At 42.7% G+C, this 20,143-nt stretch overlaps 1 long non-coding RNA gene across 1 annotated transcript; it reads left to right on the top strand.

Annotated features, from left to right (window-relative positions):
* Window positions 1–13,386: 13,386 nt before the first annotated feature.
* Window positions 13,387–16,245, top strand: LOC135101836 (uncharacterized). The gene is made up of 3 exons (XR_010269392.1): window positions 13,387–15,233; window positions 15,439–15,672; window positions 15,846–16,245. It is a non-coding gene; the product is annotated as an uncharacterized LOC135101836 (long non-coding RNA).
* The last annotated feature ends 3,898 nt before the right edge of the window (window positions 16,246–20,143 follow it).

The following is a 20,143-nucleotide window of genomic DNA, read 5'->3' as shown; positions in this document are numbered from 1 at the left end:
CTGGAGTGCTAGCACACCCTCTCTCCAGGTTATTCGAGGCCATTTTGCGCCAAGAAAGGTGGCCGAGAATCTGGAAGACCAGCCATGTGGTGCCAGTGCACAAGAAGGACAGCAGATCGGAGGCAGCGAACTACCGCCCCATCTCCCTGCTGTCAGTGGTGGGGAAGGTGCTGGAAGGCATCTTAGCGAGGCGCCTCACGTTCTACCTCGAGAGTCAGCATCTTCTCAGCGCCATGCACTTCGGGTTCAGAAATGCTCGCTCGGCAGCAAACCTCACCCTTCTGCTGTCAAACGAGTGGAGCGACGCTCTGGATTAGTGAAGGCCTATGGCTGTTCTGGCGCTAGATATCGCCGGCGCCTTTGAGAGTGTGTGGCATGCTGTCCTGGTGGTGCAGCGACTACAGGCGGCCGGAGTGGGTGCTGTCCGGCTGCAGCTGTTGTGTGACTACCTGCAGGAGCGGGAGATGCCGGTAATCCACAACGAGTGTTACCCTGAGAAAATAGGCGCAGGTGTTTCACAGGGCAGCGTGCTGGGCGTTAACGACATGCTGAATCTCGTTCTGAGCGCCCGCACATATGCCGATGACGTCACCGTCCCGCTACCCTTCTCACCAGAGGAAGAACATGTGGTGACGGCCCGCCTGAACACCACTCTATGCTGCCTAGAGGACTGGGGATGCAGATGGCAGGTCACCTTTACCCCCTAAAAAACACAGCTGCTCGTGGTGTCCGGGTCGGCTCACGACATCCTCCCCCTCCTGAATGGGCCGCAATTGACGCCTCAGCAGGAGCTGCATATCTTTGGAGTCACCTTTGACAGCTTGCTAACTTACCAGGGACACATCACTCAGCTCGCCAGGACAGCAGCAGGGCAGCTGGCTTGCCTCCGAAGGATGTCCGGCCTCCTGCACAGCAGGAAACGGGAGCTGCTGTATAAAGCTAAGATCCGCTCCTTTCTCGAGTTTTCCTGTGATTTCCCTAGCAGCCTACAGGCATGCAAAACAACACCCAACCCAATCTATTAACAAACCGAAAATAAAGGAAACATACTCACCTTAAAACACTTACCTTTACTCACTGTATTCCTGAAGATGGCCAAACACAAAAACTCAGCACACACGGGGCATCTGAAAAGGAAAGAATATTATGTAACTCCAACACTCTAAACAGCACACACACACACACATGCTTCACATGGGACTCGTAGCTGGCCTCCTCTCTCCCCACTCCGCGCCCTGAGTCGGCGGTGAGGCGGTATGCCACGCCGGTGTTCACCACACCGTAGTGCACAGCCGAGGGGTACTGGCCACTGGTAGGGCTTGCTGGCCCCCAGCAAGCAGTAAATGGGGAGGGGGTTGCACCTCATCCTGAGTCGCCGACACCCGGGGACCTACCTATAGGGGGTAAGAGTTGTGTGGTGTCGGCGAGGGAGTAGTGGTAGAGTCTCTCTCGACTCGCCTGCGGTGTAACAGGGAGAACAATCGCGGCCCGTGCCATCACATGAAGTCAGCACACAGAACACAAACATTCTCACAAACACATAATACACAGTATAACATCAATAAGTAAAATAGCAAGGTGGACAGCCCACCATCTTTAATCTTATACTTCTTTCATTATTTCTCACTATCCTCTTATACTCATATTATTCTTCCTTCACCCATCTTTTCTATAAATATAGATAGATATAGATAGATAGATCTCGAGTTTTCCTGCATTGCCTGGGATGGAGCGGCGCCCTCCCCACCTCGCTGTCCTGGACAAGATTTTGCGGAGAGCAGAACGGCTAATAGAGGATGGCCTTCCTGAGCAGCAGGCTAGCCTCCACAGCTTCCACAGCCTGCATAACTTGCAGCACCGTAGGGACGTAGCGGGCCTCACCATCCTCTACAAGGTACAGGTGTAATGGACATCCCACCTGCAGGAACTCCGTCTGCCACGACGCCGCGTTGAGGTACTCACTAGAGCCGTCTCCACGGCATTCTCGGCCCTGGCTACTCCACCGTCTCACTCCGTCCACTACTAAAGACAGTTCAAGCAAAAGTATGTGCAGTGGTGGAATAAATTTCTGACATCGGACCCTGATGACCTTATCGTGTGCGGAGGCCAGAAATTCAAAGTGCTAGTGAACCATTGGTTTAGCGAAATGCCTGACAGTGACACGGGTGTACATAGTAGAGGTGCGGCCTCATGAGTGACAGTGACACGCTGGTAGTGCGGCTAATAATAGAGGTTTGGCCTCGTGAATGATAGTGATACTGTGTGGTAGAGGTTCGGCCTCGTGAATGATAGTGACATGAACAGTGTAATACAAGTGTAACTTTAATTACTGATGATTTGTAAATTAGACAGTTGAGTGGGTTTTTGGATAGGAGGTACCCAAAATACCTCCTTTCGCCCATAAAAACCTAAACTTGTACAAATTGTATATTATCTATTAATAAAAAAAATAAAAAAATCATCAACATTTACTTCCCCTAGTTCCTCCATCTCTGCTCCATCTTCCACCCGCCTCTACCTCACTTCACTCATCTCAGCATGACCTGACCAGCCAACCTTAAACTCGCATCTCAGTATATCTTCTCTATATCTTGTCCCTTACTCTTCCGGCCATTTCTCACTTCCTGCCTCCACCCTCACACCTCACTTCACCTCCCCCAACTTACCTTATCTCCCTTACCTCTCTCCTGGATCTCACCTTCCCCTCCGTCTTTTGCCAGTCAACTCCATGGGAATTCCTTCTTAATCCCTCACAATCTGCTAACCTAAAGTCAAGTATTTTACCAGTGTTTTTGCTTCCAGAAGCTTCCTCCCATTTTAGTTTGTACCTAATTTCACAATGGTCACTGTTACCTAGCTGTCCTCCAACCTCCACCTGTGTGATTGATTCCTCCCTATTAGTCAAAATTAAATCGAAGATACAATTCCCCCTTGTGAATTCTAAGATTACCTGTTTTTTTTTTTTTTTTTAAATGATCCAGAATTACATTAAGAAATTCCTCTGTTTCACTGTTACCCACCATCAGGGTCCAGTCAATATTCCTAAAATTTAAATCTACAACACATACCTGACTGTATTTACCTGCTCTATTTATCTCTTGCCATAATGAGTTGCTTGCTTTTTTTGTAGTATTCGGTGGCCTGTATACTAACCCTAATACTACTGATTGTGATGCTTCGATAATATCAACCCATATCGACTCTGTTTTTCTATCTGTTCTTATGTTATTGTTAATACAACGCTGTAATGTGTGCCTAACACAAAGCGCGATTCCGTCTCCTCTCCTATTTTCCCTGTCTTTATAGAATAGTGTATGACTATCTATCTGAACCTCTGGATTAAATAACTTTCCTGGCATATCTAACCAAGTTTCTGTTAAAGCAATGATATCAAAATTTCTACACATGCCATTCCTCTAAGCAAGTGTTCTATTCAAAATATTTCTAATCCTACCCAACGCCTGTCTAAACTTCCTAAATAATTCATCACTTCTGACATTACCAAGGTCATTCCCTCCTGCGCTGAGGAAAACAATGGGCTTGGTCCCATCATTTTCTAAGCACTCGTCTAGTTTATCTACTGTCTTTCCTACCCGTACCCCTGGCAAACACACCCTCGTCCTATGCTTCATATCTCTGGCACAAAACGCACTTTCCAAGTGCCTAACCTGAGTATCACCACGCACAATCACTCTACCTTGGGACAGAGTAACTGCCGCTGCCCCCTCCTTTTTCTCCTTGTCTCCTCCCGCCACATCTACTTCTTCCTCCTTCACTCCCTTCAACATACTGGAGGGATTCTTGGTCTCCACGTGGCGCCCCTCAAGGCGAGGCGCCTTGGAGACCTTTGTCCTCTTCGTGCCCGTGCACACAATGATGAGATGTGCTCCACTTTGGAAATGAAATATTCAAAGAATTTTTTTATAGTCAGAGGAGTTAGGTGAGAGGTATACAGCACAGCTAAATTTAGTTTGAGAGTGAATCTGTAACCGTAGCCAGATGGTGGAAAATTCGGAAGATTCCAAAGCGTGGGCACGAGATCAAGTTAAGTCGTTGTGCACACAGATACAACATCCAGGATTGAAAATAAGGATAGATAAAGTAAGAGGGAACAGAGAAGGGGCTACTGTCAGTTGCCTCAGACATTTGTGTTTCGGTGAGGAAACCTAGGGACATTTGCGGCTCCCTCCTCAGATGGGGACCCCGGGGTGGTGTATGAGTCGCCATATTGAATTTAGGGCGCGTGTATAATTATAGTATTTTTACTGTCGGAAGAACATTTAGGAGTTGGCTGAACTCCGTTAGCTACTCTGCCACATCGCACAATTTCTCTTTAATATATCAGTTGTTTTTACTTTTAATTGAAATTCAACCATCAAGTACGGAATATTTAGCTTATCAAACCATGCAGTGCTACGAATGGTTCGGGTTTTAAGATGATAGTCTTGGTTTTACATAAATATCGCATCATTTGACAACATAGCTTTGTGGTGTCGTCATGTAGGTCGAGCACCCATGATGCTTATCGGTAGAGTCAAGTGACTCAGAGAGAGAGTGGCTCAGGAGTCACTCCCTCGCAGGTCGCCACACACGATAGAAGCAAGACAAACCTCTATTAAAAAAAAAAAAAAAAAAAAAAAAAAAAGAAAAAAGAAAAAACGCTCCTTGACCTTTCCCATACCATGTGTAAGGTGGTGAGGAAAAGAAGTCGAAACACGAAAAAAATAAATTGTAGAAAATGCCTGATTCACACAAAATCACGCAATACAGAAAGAGAGAGAGAGAGAGAGAGAGAGAGAGAGAGAGAGAGAGAGAGAGAGAGAGAGAGAGAGAGAGGGTAAAGTGATGAGGTGGGATGGGTCGCCTGTCCTTTCCACTAAGGTGTTAAACCTTGATCCTGTAGAGACATGGCAGCGCAGCTCCCGGAGAATTCCCCTTCTCGGGCAACGCCCAAACCTTTTTCCAGCAGTAAAAAGACTATAGGTGCATGTAGTTTTGTGTGAAGATAGTAGAGTTATCTTTAGAGGGCAGGCTTTGACTGCCCCCTTATGTTGTGAGACACAAAGGGAAACGTTCAGTGAGGTCACAGCTGGGTTATTGATAAGTTCACAGCACCCCTTGATCTAGTGCTTCTGTGGTGCTGGGGAAGAATTCCCTTTCAATACTCTATTTCAAATAACATTTATTTTTTAATAAACTAGAACAGGTTATATTACTTTTCTTATACCTTACCTTTAACTCTTTACTTCGACCCCCGATAACACCATGGTATTAAAGATAATTATATTGTAGCGTTACTATGGTTTTATTTACAGGCACTGATGTCTCTTCGGAGTATTAGTATTAACTTTGTAGTGGTAGTTCGTATATAACAAAGAAAAGAAACGACAGCTCACTTTGTCTCACAAGACAACAAATTTAGAGTTGTTATTCCACCATTTTCCACAGCTGATTCACAGTTTAATTCATGGGGACTTAAGAGAACCAGAGCAGAGAAACTTAACACCTGAATTTCACCACACATTTCCACCTAAGTTATAGGTATTCCTGCATCCTAAAAATCCAATTTTTAATCTTCCTTCCCCCCGGGCCGAAAGTCTGAGGTAGTCCAGTGACCGTCTCTCACAACCTAAGCGCATGATACATGATATAATCATTCACTTGAAAAATCATCCCCCTCTTCTCAACATGACAGATACCACTGCCTCCTACAAACCCAATTTCTAATGTTCCCCCATCTAGGCCGAGTTTGAGTGAGGTGGTCCAGCGACCGTTTTTCACAACCAACGTGCTCAACACCACGATGCAATAATCCATTTGGAAAAACTCTCTTCCTCCCACAATGTTACGGTTCAGCGAGGTGGCCAACTGTCAGGCCGTTACTCACAGCAGATCGTTATCCTGACCGCCCGCCATCTTACATGTCCCCTCCAGCAGGCATCCAGGTCCCAGACACGTACTACTTTAACCACACTCGACCACCACTACCTTCCCAGGCATTCTTCTCTTGACACTCCCACTTAAAGTTACCCACAGAAAAGCACTCAACTTATCAATTACATCCTGTAACAAAAAGAGAGAGGCAGTTAGGGAAAGCGGACACAAGGGTGGAGGCGCTTTGTCCCCTCGGCACGCCAGCGGCGTCACCCTCGCTGTCCGTCTTGCAAGTTGCCTCCATAACATTTAAATCTTTCTTTCCTCTCCCTTGCTATACAACATTGGGATCTATCATCCCATTATTGAAATCGATCAAGGAATGTGGGAAAATTTAGTTGCGGGGACATAAGTCATTCCCGGGGTTGTTTTTAATAATTTCCTGTTGGAGTGATTAATATCTGTTTTTCCCGCCTAGTCAGATGAGACATTAATTGTTAACCCCAAGAAAAAAAAAAAAATGTGTTGATCAACTTCCCCAACTGAATAATTCACTGACATTAAACATACAATATGAATTTTGACTTGCCGAATATTTAAGAGGGTTAATTTTCTTGGCTAATGCAATCATTATAGAAATGAGCATACGTTTATATAGCGCCCACGGGATATTAAAAGAAAAAAAAAAAACATTTGGAAATGATGGGGTCACTACACTTCAAACCTCATTGGGAGTAATTATCGTTTTTACTGTCTCCTGCTTTTTATGTCTCCCTTATTTCTTGTATCTATTACCACTAAGTATTACACATATTCTGTGCCTACAATAGCATTCTTCAACGATTCATTGTCATTTAATTTATTCCTCAGACGTATCAGCTGTTTTCTTGCGGTGTATCTCCCTAAATAAGTCCCCAATAGAGGTTGCTCAGCGGCTAATATGGCCACCGCCAGCAGATATCTGCAATAACCTAGCCCCTGATGTACATCACTCAGATCACAGAAATCCATATCAATATGATGAATAGAGCATGGGGCCCCCGACCACTCCTAGTTCACTGCGTGCTCTGCATAACAAGGATTCCCTATGTCCGAACTGTGGAGGAAGACCACATGCTTTTGTAAACTGTCCAACCAGAAGCAAACAGTGTTTCAACAGTGTACAATAATTCTAGGAGTGTGTATTTGAGTTGGCGGCCTTGGGACAATGCTTCACTTACAATGTGCATAAACGTCATCAACAGAACTCATCTTAAGGACGTCCCCACTTGTAAGTATTGGGTAGGAAGAAAGAGTACACAGATTTTATTTAACTTGGTCTGAAGTCAATGTATAGCCATTGAATATCTATAAACCAGCCATAGGAGACTGCATCTTGAGGAATGTTGCTTTTGAGAAAAATAAGGAGCTTGTCATAGCAGTACCAATCCTGCAGCACTAGAACCAGAGATTCCTGATAACGCTGCAGTGTGATGTTTCAAGCTGCGGTCTCGGAGCAACACTCATACAAGACGGAAAATCTCCTTGTGGTTTAAGGCGGTTTTACACGGAGTTGTTCAGTTTTCACCCTCAATTTGGAGCAGCACAAATTTTGAAGCTATCCCTCGATCTACCAGTCACACTATCTATGCTTTGAGATTTACAAAATACGACATACAGTGACGAAGAACTACAGTAACTGATTTTGGGCCGATCAAAAATTAATCGATTACACAGGACAAAATCGTCTTCAAAGGAGCAAGATTGGTGACTCTCCAAGCACTTCGTTACAAGATTATGAGATCTGCATGCCGCCCACCATGGCACAGAAACAACCAAACGCCGCGCCAGAAATTTCTAATTGACCAGTGTCGGTTTTAGTTCGACCGACATGGGTCCCAGTAACAGTTGTGAAGGATAGTGGATCGCTCTGTAGAATTTCCCAGATACGCCAGCAAATGGAATCTGGAGATCGATTTTGCAAAACTGTCTCCTAGGCAATCAAAATCCCATTCTCGCAATCCTACACTTACCGAGGTGCCGTTCCCCCTACAAAAGTTGGTGACCATGGAATGTAACACCTCTCTCTCTCTCTCTCTCTCTCTCTCTCTCTCTCTCTCTCTCTCTCTCTCTCTCTCTCTCTCTCTCTGGTGAACTGTAGCAGATGTCTTCTATTTTCCACTGCTCTCGCTATTCCACTCATTTACTTTTCTCTTTGTCTGACTCTTGCTCTTCTATCTCGGATCTTCCCTTTAAACTTATATCTTCTATCTTTTCGCTTGTCATTACATGTCCATTAAATCTCATCTGTCTTCTCATGTTTAGTAGTAGTTTTCTTCCAATATTCATTTTCCTTAGCACTTCTTCATTTGTTTTCCACTCTATCCAAGATATTTTCAAAGTCCTCTGCTAGTATTACATTTCAAATTTGTTTAAGATAAGATAAGATAAAGTAAGATAATTTATTTGTCACATTGTTATACATTGGCGTATACAAATGAAATTCTTTATAGCTAATTATGGCTTCATGCAACACCAGCAAGACCAGCCATACATACTACCAACTATACTGTTCTACTTCTTGATCTTACTAATATGTAGATGTAGGTAAGAATATTTTTTGCTTTGTCTCCGTGCTTGCACCTTGCCTGATCAAACTCTTCCAACTTAAGCCTTCCATCACCAGATTCTCATGCACTTCATATTTCTGCCCGGAACCATGCCAAGTCTGTTCTCCAACTAGCCAAAAACTCCTTCATTAACAGAAGGTGTCAAAACCTTTCAAGATCTAACTCCCCTCGTGACTTCTGGATTCTAGCCAAAAATATCTCCAATAACTTTGCTTCTTCTTCTTTCCCTCCTTTATTTCAACCAGATGGCACCACTGCTATCACATCTATTTCTAAACCTGAACTCTTCGCTCAAACCTTTGATAAAAACTCTACCTTGGACGATTCTGGGCTTGTTCCTCCCTCTCCTCCACCCTCTGCCTACTTCATGCTACCTATTAAAATTCTTCACAATAATGTTTTCCATGCCCTCGCTGGCCTAAACCCTCGGAAGGCTTATGGACCTGATGGGATCCCTCCTATTGTTCTCTGAAACTGTGCCTCCGTGCTTCCACCTTACCTAGTCAAACTCTTTCAGCTGTCTGTCAACATCTACCTTTCCTTCTTGCTGGAAGTTTGCCTACATTCAGCCTGTTCCTAAAAAGGGTGACCGTTCTAATCCCTCAAACTACCGTCCTATTGCTTTAATTTCCTGCCTATCTAAAGTTTTTGAATCTATCCTCAACAGGAAGTTTCTTAAACATCTATCACTTCACAACCTTCTATCTGATCGCCAGTATGGGTTCCGTCAAGGCCGCCCTACTGGTGATCTTCTGGCTTTCCTTACTGAGTCTTGGTCATCCTCTTTTAGAGATTTTGGTGAAACTTTTGTTGTTGCCTTGGACATACCAAAAGCTTTTGATTGAGTCTGGCACAAAGCTTTGATTTCCAAACTACCCTCCTACGGCTTCTATCCTCTCTGTAACTTCATCTCAAGTTTCCTTTTTGACCGTTCTATTGCTGCTGTGGTAGACGGTCACTGTTCTTCTCCTAAATCTATTAACAGTGGTGTTCCTCAGGGTTCTGTCCTGTCACCCACTCTCTTCTTATTATTAATTAATGATCTTCTAAACCAAACTTCTTGTCCTATCCACTCCTACGCTGATGATACCACCCTGCACTTTTTCACGTCTTTTCATAGACGTCCAACCCTTCAGGAAGTAAACATTTCACGCAAGGAAGCCACAGAACGCTTGACTTCTGATCTTTCTAAAATTTCTGACTGGGGCAGAACAAACTTGGTATTGTTCAATGCATCAAAAACTCAATTCCTCCATCTATCAGCTCGACACAACCTTCCAGACAAATATCCCCTCTTCTTCAATGAAACTCAACTGTCCCCCTCTTCTACACTGAACATCCTCGGTCTTTCCTTTACTTATAATCTGAACTGGAAACTTCACATCTCATCTCTAGCAAAAACAGCTTCTATGAAGTTAGCCGTTCTTGAGACGTCTCCACCAGTTTTTCTCACCCCCCCCCAGCTGCTAACTCTGTACAAGAGCCTTATCCGTCCATGTATGGAGTATGCTTCACATGCCTGGGGGGGTTCCACTCATACTGCTCTTCTAGACAGGGTGGAATCAAAAGCTTTTCGTCACATCAACTCCTCTCCTCTAACTGACTGTCTTCAGCCTCTCTCTCACCGCCGCAATGTTGCATCTCTAGCTGTCTTCTACCGCTATTTTCATGCTAACTGCTCTTCTGACCTTGCTAATTGCATGCCTCCCTTCCTCCCGCGGCCTCGCTGCACAAGACTTTCTTCTTTCTCTCATCCCTATTCTGTCCTCCTCTCTAACGCAAGAGTTAACCAGTATTCTCAGTCATTCATCACTTTCTCTGGTAAACTCTGGAACTCCCTGCCTGCTTCTGTATTTCCACCTTCCTATGACTTGAATTCCTTCAAGAGGGAGGTTTCAAGACACTTATCCATCAGTTTTTGACTACTGCTTTGATCCTTTTATGGGACGCATTTCAGTTGGCATTTTTTTTATTGGATTTTTGTTGCCCTTGGCTAGTGTCCCTCCTACATAAAAAAAAAAAAAAACTGTCATCCAACATCTACCTTTCATTTTTGCTGGATGTCTACCTACATTCAGCCTGTTCCTAAAAAGGGTGACCGTTCCAGTATCTCATACTACCGTCCTATTGCTTTAATTTCCTGCTTCTCTAAAGTTTTTGAATCTATCCTCAACAGGAAGATTCTTAAACATCTATTACTTCACAACCTTCTAGCCGATTGCCATTTGATAGAATCTAACACAACGCTTTGTTTTCCAAACTTCCCTTCTACGACAGAGACTTAGGAGTGGGGAGGAGTGAGGCTAGGAACAAATCAACCGATTGCCACTTGCAGTCATACTCAGAGATAGTGACAGTGAATACATTTAGTTTAGATTGTGTTGCATAAGTTTGAGAGAAAAAGACTGCCGGCAATGCCATACACTTGGAGTAATGTGGAGTAAGTGGGTATGGTGTTTCTCCGGCATGGTTATTCGACCGGCCTGGCCGTTGCGAATGTGTCACAACATGTCACTGCTGAACAAAGCCTCAAAATGCATATGTGCATAGAACATTTTCCACTTAGAATAATCTGTATTTTCACCTCTAGCAATATCCGCAGAAACTCGGGTTACACCCCTATTTCCCTTGGTATGTTGATTAAGTCTTCATGCTTGATGTTGTCAAAAACTTTCTCCTTATCCATGAAGCATAGATACATATGTTTCTGCATCTCTAAACTCCTCATTTAACATACTTAATAGAAATATAATATTTCTTGTTCCTTTTCCCTCCACAAAGCCATATTGCTCTTCTGTTGTCAATCTCTTGATCTTTCCTCTCATCTCTCAACAAACAGACCGGCGTCTCTCGCACAATTAATGTTTTCCTTGCGCTGTCGTACACCATTGCCCGTAAGTCAAGAGTTACTGTTGCCAGATGCTGAGGTTTAAAAAAAGTATTCAACAAACAACATCTTGCCAAAGAAACTCCATGGCTGGATATTACAATCAAGTTCTCAAACCTGTGTCGGTATTCTCTGTAGGCAATATGATGGCCCTACATATGCCAGACAGTACTTCCTGAGTCCCATTAACATTCCGTGTATGAAGTAGAGAGTATGGAGGTTATCGATAAAGAAAGAATAGAAGACATACAATCGTTCTTCATGCGGCCCACCAGCGTCTCATTGGGTGTCATAATTATTGTCTCAAGCGCTTCGAGTTTGACATGGACCGCATGGATGAAACGATCAACAAGGCCAGTTTAGATTAACTGGTATCATACACAATAAAGTCGGACTCCCAAAACTAGTCTCCTCCCATTCCCCCACTCTACAAATACTTCCTTACGACCCCAGAGCAATACTCCGCCTGTTAAGCTGTTCCCACTTCTTCGTACTCCAATATTTGTTTTAAAACTAATTTAAATTAAGAGAAAAAGATATGCTACGAAAACTAACGGAACATCAGTGTATGGTAGAGACCAAGGGTTTGTGTTAGCCTCTGTATCTCTCTGTAAGGTGGTTCGACAGCCCATCCCGTCACAGCGTTCTAGCGTCCCACAGTGACCAGTCAGCCAGTGTCGCTCTGTCTTGGGGTTTGGATGTGTGCCTGCTTTCCGCTATCCTGTAACAGTCCAGTTTTAATATTATATTACAGTCTTCACCTGCGTTTTTCATCGCCTCCTGGCTTCTGTTACAGCTGACTGTTTGTTGCTGTTCTGGTCTGCCTGCTGAACGCCTTTTGGACTTTGCAGGCCCAGTTTTCGCACTTGCTCTTTCCTGCATGGCTTCTGTGGTCCATCCCGAAAGATTTTGAGTAGTAGTTGCTTGCTGCCTGAGACGTGACTCCACAAGATGCCAAAATTTGTTCTCCAGCTCACGCAATCTCCTCTTCCCCACCAGGCCACCCACCACAATTGTTTTCTATGTTACTGTGGTCAGTCCTTCCTGAATGTAGATTGCACTGGTGGTGCTTTTTGCTGACCATGCTGGGATTCCTGGTCGCGGTTTACTTCTGCTGCAGGGGAACACACTCGTCATATAACACATCCGCTGTCTGCATCAGCTCCCAACCTTGCTTTCTGCTGCTGGCTCTGCTGTTGGGCCTTCTGTTGCTGCTTGTGGATCTGGTCAGGATTGTTCTCTTGCCTGCTTACCCTTGCCAGAATGTGTTGTACTGTCTCCTGGAAAGTGCATACCGCCACCATTCCCCTAACTGCCCGCTCTTGCTTCTGGATTCTGATCAGGCATCCTTTCTTGCCTGCGTGTTTGCTCCCATCAGTTATACTCTGCGCCTGGCTGTTCCTGTCGGCCTTTGGTACTTTGTCACCCATCCTCCCTTGCCATCTCCGGCTTTTGGGCTACGATTTGGTGTGGCACATGCCTTTTATATCTTATTGACTTTCTGTCAGTCTAGTGTTATTTTTTTCCAATTTTTACTGTACTTTGCTAGACAATAAATGCCTTTCTCCTTTGTCTGACACACTGATTGATGTCATAGTGTTTTCCTGGTTTGTAATTCGCTCTGTTCTGAGGTCGTGGCTTGTGATTGGCCTTGTGATTGGCCACGAATTACACATTTATATACATATTTCATGTTCCTAGTGCCTTGTTCAGACTGTACACACACAAACACTTACATACATTTATTTTATTTTTATTTTGCTTGTGACATACGTATCACCCAATGTACCCTGTGTTCACACCTTGTTCGGCATGAGGACATGCTGAGGTGTGGCCGAGCAATATAAGATGCTTCAGTAACCCACCACATCATGCCAGCCTCCTACAGTGATGCAGTCAATCAGCATCACCCTGCCTTGTGGATCGGATGTAAGGCTGCTATCCGCTACCCTGAATAATCCAGTTTTGTTAGTATACTACAATCTTCATTAGTGTTTCTTTTGCACCCGAAACACATGGTGGCAGCGGTGGAGTCCTTTATATCCGGAACATGTTGTTAGCTTTACTCTGTCGTGCTGTAGGTATAACCTACGGACTAAGTGAATATGTGGCCCCTGGCTGAGTGAGTGGTAGTCTACCGCCCACTCCTGCTGGGCCCACAGTTACCTTCAACTGCTACCAGCACTGATGTCTGTCTGACTGGATACTCCATGCCCATCTCCAGTACCTGTGCACACCACAAATCACTGTTACTTGTTATAATAAACACTGTTATGGGTAATCACTTCAATCACACCGGATTACAAGAACTTTCGTTTTCTTCTGTATAAACAAAGCTTTCTGTTTTAACATAGTTGATATATTACACAGTGAGCGAGAAGACAGTTGTGGTGGGATGCTTCGCCTGCCCCTGCATTCCATTCTCTGGTCCCCTGGGACCTGACGCAAAGCTTCTGACCGTCCTCCTATCACCACGTGGGAGTGAAGTCAACTCTCGCCCCTTTGTCTCTTGGACGCCAGCCCCAGCTGTGACCTGAGCCAGCCCAGCAACCACCCCAGCATCGGGATTCCTTGCCCGCCTTGCCTCGGTGGCGGACATGTGGCTCAGTGGCAGCTCATCATATCATCTTTGTACAGTTTTGATTTAATATACTGCAGTTGATTTTACAACTGTATTTCTTTGGCCACCACCTCTACACAGTACTAGAAGAACCTGATTACCTAGTGCATAAAAATAGTAGCAGCGGTGAGATGGAGTTTTCTTGGCTACTCAACTCCTGCCCACGTGCCCTATTCATCGCCAGCTACTCCAGCTACCTTCATCGCCTCCGGGTTACCTGCTAAGCCATCACCGATGCATTTCTGCTAAGCCGTCACTGACGCAAACTCCTACACTACTACACGTCTACAGCGCTTTCTTCAGCTACTTTCCGGGACTCTTTCAAGCTTCTGCCAAGCCTGCCCCATCAGCCTGTTCCCATACGACTTCAAGCCATCACCGACGCCGTCCTTGTTTCAAGTCTGGACTTTTCAAGCCGTCATCGACGCAACTCGACTGCTTTGCTGCTGATCCCATCGTTCCAAGATTTTGGATCTGTTAGCCGTCAGTCTCCACTTCAACCTGCTCATCGACTTGCTGCTGTTCTGTCGCTTCAAAATTGGACTTCTCAGCCATCAGTCTTCTGCTGCAAGCTGTGATGTTTTCTCGTGGCCGTCTCTGCACCCACCACACACGACGAAGATTATCTCCATCATGTGTGTTATTTGTGCAACGTTATGATTTTTGTAGTGTATTAGTGTTATTTTGCAATTTATTTTGCATAGAAACGCCTTATTCTCTTGTTTTAGGCCTCTAGTGTTGTGCTAGTGTTTTTCTTGGCTTGTGATTCGCTGTGCTGACGTCACAGTTACGTGAGTTTTGTGATTGGCCACTGTGCTCTCTCTTCTGATGTCAATGCTATGTGAGTTTTGTGATTCACCAATGCATGCCCACTGTTCTGATGTCATTGTTCTATGAGCCTTGCGAATGGCTATAGCGCATACATCACGTGTCTTACACCGATAAGCGTGTCCTTATGATATGAATTATGTTTCAGCGTGCTTGCATCACCCCACATGCTTTGTTCGTTGCGAGTACGCCACGAGAAGGGTGGCCGACCGATGTGGTGGGACGCTTCGCTCGCCCCTGCATTCCATTTTCCGTTTCCCTGGGACCTGATGCCAAGCCTCTGGCCACCCGCCTATCACCACGTGGCAGTGGGGTCAACCCTCACCCCTTTGTCTCCTGGACGCCACCCCCAGCTGTAACCTGAGTCAGCCCAGCAACCACCCCAGCATCAGGAATCTTTGTCCGCCTTCCTTCGGTAGCGTACATGTGGCTCGCTACCAGCTCATCACATCATCTTTGTACAGTTTTGAATTGATATACTGCAGCTAATTTTACAGCTGTATTTTTTTGGTTGCCACCTCTACACAGCACTAGAAGAACCAGATTACCTAGTACATAGTCCTATCATATCATTAGATGGTTACCTATACCCATGTTAATATATTGTTATGATATTACAGGAAAGAGACCACATATGCATGCAACGACGTTCAAAGAGGACCAGCGAATTACAGAGGCACCGAGTGTGGGTAAGATGCCGTATCCTGTTTGCCTGAGAAACAACCTTGGACTATGCATCAGGAGGCATCCACACAACACTTTGGACTTCTGCACTAATCTTTTCTGAGCAGCATGCAAACAAAGGACTGGATTTTTGGTCACGGGTGACTTTTTCTGATGATCGATAAAATCAGGTAATATTTTCTTATTAAACCCTACTCTTGAAGGAAAAAGAAACATTCAGTATTTCCCTTCTTAGGTAATAACTTTGCTTTACAAGTCTTTCTGGGAAAAACAACTTTTCTATTTGGGTAGATGATTAATCAGATTTAAAACTTATATCACAATTAGATTCTTGTTGTTGCAGGTAAAAGCCTCACATCATCTACCAGAAGAAAAGGAGCGGCCATGTCACTGGCAATGTTTTTTTTTATGGATTTTCATGGATGACGTGGGTAACGTGATTGAAATGGGAAAAAAGATCCACTGTTTCTATTTGGACCTTCTTGAGAACTTCCTGCTCCCTTCACCCCAAATTAAAAAGTGCCCCGCTCACCCTGGGGTCATTATATTCGTCCAGGTCCCAACCCTATCCATACGGCGAAGGAATGATTTTCATATCGAAATGACATGATGCCTCTAAAATGTCCTACGTTCCGACCTTAGTCTAATAGAGCATGTATATTTATATATGGTCAACAGAATGGAATGACAGCAGGAAGTCTTCACTACTTATTTGCCCACAAGGGACTGAATAAATTCTTTGTCCCCCCCCAAAAAAAAAAAAAAAAAAAATATATATATATATATATATATATATATATATATATATATATATATATATATATATATATATATATATATATATATATATATATATATATATATATATATATATATATATATATATATATATATATATATATATATATATATATATATATATATAATTGGAAAGTTATGTCCCTTCACTGTGTCTGGAAGGATGTGTAAAGTTGAAAGGAACTATGAATAGATCCATTACTGGCTCATGCAAGGGAAAGTGGCCAGACCCTATTGTATTTTGAAAATAAAAGTGTTAACTTCATAGATGAATGTTTATTCCGGTGATGATGGAATTAGAGACGTCGCAGTGAGCGTTTTGATACCAGATAGCGCCAGAATTTTTAATTCTCGCCGGAAAATAAATACTTTTTGGGGCAAGGTTTTACAAGCTTACAAAGGTGTATCGTTGCACAGTAATGCGTCTGAATTTTAAGTCAATTAATTTCGTGATAACTGACAGCACATGACATTGTTTGAGCCTCTATTCATAATTTCAGATGATATTCTTAAAAGAGCCTATAAGTGTATCAAGGCAGGCAATCTGTAATTTTCTACTGACCTCAATGGAAGTATACTAATATATACTTGCATTTTCATGTACTAAACAACAGGCAAATCCATTTAATGTAAAGAAAATATAATTTTGTATCAGAGACTTTATTTTTGCGGTACGATCATTATCCTCGGGTACTTGGGCAGCGAGCAAACCTAAACACAGGACCACGCTTACTCGACTACCCTGCACATTGGATACATCACCGCCACAATCATGGACTACAGCGGAATTAAGAAAATTCTTGAAAGAACGAGCTATACCCTATTCTGGATATAGTAAAGCAAAGTAAAGGCCTTTGTATCGGCAGAACTGAGAGGCTATTGTTTACACTTTACACTCCCTAACGGCGCGAGGCGATTTCTTTAACTGAAAAATCATGATCAAGATAAGTACGTCGTACGTCCGCCAGCGGTGCTGTTCTTTTTTTATTTCACTGATTACTTTCATATACAGGACGTGTCAGTGATATCTGATATTTTTCAACATTCCCAGATAAAATGCACAAGGCGAAGTCAACATCCTTTTATTTTTACTGTTCATACTTACTTAAAAAAAAAATCATTACCTATTTTTAGTTTTATCTTATAATTCAATTAACAAAGCCTTATCATACACCAGTAAGTATGAATATTAATATTAAGGGTTATGTTTTTAATTTTAGATACACTTGTGCAGCAATTCATGCTGTACTTTTCCTGCACATCGATTTTAAATTTAGCTAAGTCACCCCTTTGCCCCACGAAATCGGAGACAATTAAAAATGCTGGCGCTGATAGGTATCTACCAGCCTCACTGCGACGTCTCTAATTACGACAACTGGTAACACTGCTTGTCTTTAATAAGATGCGATATGTACAAGGTAAGTCCTTGCGATGGTAACGTATCAGAGTGGATGGCGACCATTATTGGTTGCCGCCTCTTCTGCCTCTCGCTGACTATCCGGACTGAACTGAGGCAACCCGGGTTGCGCTGAGGGTCAGGGTGGGCAGGGCTGGGACATGCCCTGAGTTGCCATAAGTTGGATTCACTACAACACTGCTACTCCCTTAAAATAATTGTCCTCACAAGATAAGAAACGTCATTAGACATAACAAGAAAATATGGATGAATAAAACATTATGATATATATAAAATAAGGAAAGTAATTAACATTATATACAAGCGTCAGATCATAGGAACAGTTGGAAGAGATTTTACTAGTCCACGATAGTTGTGGTGTTGGTGTGGAATCTTTAGAGAAAACATATAGATTTAGGCCACACGGACAAAACAAACACAATATATGCTATAGTTAAAAGTAAATAAGGAACGAACAGCACTCATAACCAAGCATATTGGCGTAACACTGATGATGTATGGTGAATGTAAGACACCGGCAGGGGGCGAAGAACACACGCCAGGCAGTGGGCGTTTTGTGTGTGTGTGTGTGTATATATATATATATATATATATATATATATATATATATATATATATATATATATATATATATATATATATATATATATATATATATATATATATATATATATATATATATATATATATATATATATATATATATATATATATATAATTTCATATTGCTTAATTTCATAGGTATATGTTAATTCTACATGTGTTTAGTGACTTTAGTCACAGCTATGGATAACTGAGAGATCAAGTTAAGAAGATATAATTCACAATTTAGCTGAGAAGCGGCGAGGTTTAACCGTACAGGCCTCCACCCCTTGCTTGCCGTGTCTAGTACGTATGGAAACGTTTGGGCGACTGCGACTCATGCGTTCAGATACCAGCATTGACTGGGTTTTCGGCTTCACACAGATTCGTTATGTTTATTTATCAAAATTTGCAATAAAAGAGCGTTATTGCTAGCAATTATGATATGAAATAAATCATTGTCATATGAATGAAATATTAAAAAGGTTAAAGTTATCATGTCTCGTCTTAACAGTTTAGTTACATTTTCTTCAGTTATGATAATTATAGTAACTCGAGTTGAAAAATCTCTTGTCATCTCGCGGGCCACTTAAGACCATCCCGCGGTCTTACAAATTGAAAAATACACCACATAACTACTGCGAGTGAAAAGATTATGAGTGCGTTGGTGAAGAAATGGAGCGATGAGGGGCGCCAAGATGTGCATCACCATACTCGGCCAGCGGGCCATGAGTTTGACACCCCTGCCCACATATAATTAAAAACATAGCATAACAGTTTCAGTGTTTGACATTCTGACATAAGGGAAAGTTATCTTTTGTGACCGCTCCTTGCTTCGACTGAGAAAACGGCGGTGTTTGTCTTAAAGTGTTCTACTGAGTTGATGTGTGATGCCTGGGAAATATACAGGCCACGATTACATAGTACGAATGTTAGAGTTTCACTAGAATAGTGAAACAAATTGAAAAATACACCACATAACTACTGCGAGTGAAAAGATTATGAGCGCATTGGTGAAGAAATGGAGCGATGAGGGGCGCCAGGATGTGCATCACCACGGACAAGGTGGTGGGCCGCCCCAAAATGTTTGACAACGCCTTACATGGTATCAAGTAAAAAACACATCCTCAGCTTACAGCAAAACAACTAAAAAAAAAACAACACAAAAAAACATATATATATATATATATATATATATATATATATATATATATATATATATATATATATATATATATATATATATATATATATATATATATATATATATATATATTTTTTTTTTTTTTTTTTTTTTTTTTTGGGGAGGGGGGGAGGGCAATCCACCACAGCCGACAAGACGCAAAACAACTAGGACGCATTGACGGAGATGGTAAGACTCGTAGTCCATCCCGAATTTAATTGACACACACACTCAGCCAAATCCATGACTGGTGTTTATACTACATAGCCAAGACATGGGCTTACTGCCACTAGCACTCATGCAATAACTAATAATAATTGTTCTCTAAATTATCACCCCCCGACCCACGTGCCAATACTCTGTCAATCAAGCAAACCATGCACGTCCTCTCTACTAAAGGTGCGTTTTTGTCGTCCAAGAGCGGCGTGTTTCTTTTTTTCTTTTTTTTTTTTTTTGTCGTCAAGATTTCGGTGATCCTGCTTCGAAGACGCCGAGTAGAAATCAAGACAAATCGATAAATTCATAGCACGCTCCTGAGGTGTCCTGGGGCGATCCTGACGCGTAAATAGAATTAATGTGGCGGCCCCCAAAGAGTAAGTACTTCTGTTATTGATGAAAATAAGTCTAAATTATAGTTTCTTAAATAAAATAGATTATATAT

This window comes from Scylla paramamosain, chromosome 7 (genome assembly GCF_035594125.1).
Source record: "Scylla paramamosain isolate STU-SP2022 chromosome 7, ASM3559412v1, whole genome shotgun sequence".
Lineage (NCBI taxonomy): Eukaryota > Metazoa > Arthropoda > Malacostraca > Decapoda > Portunidae > Scylla > Scylla paramamosain.
Note: the sequence above shows the minus strand (reverse complement) of the source record. Positions and strands in the feature narration are given on the sequence as shown.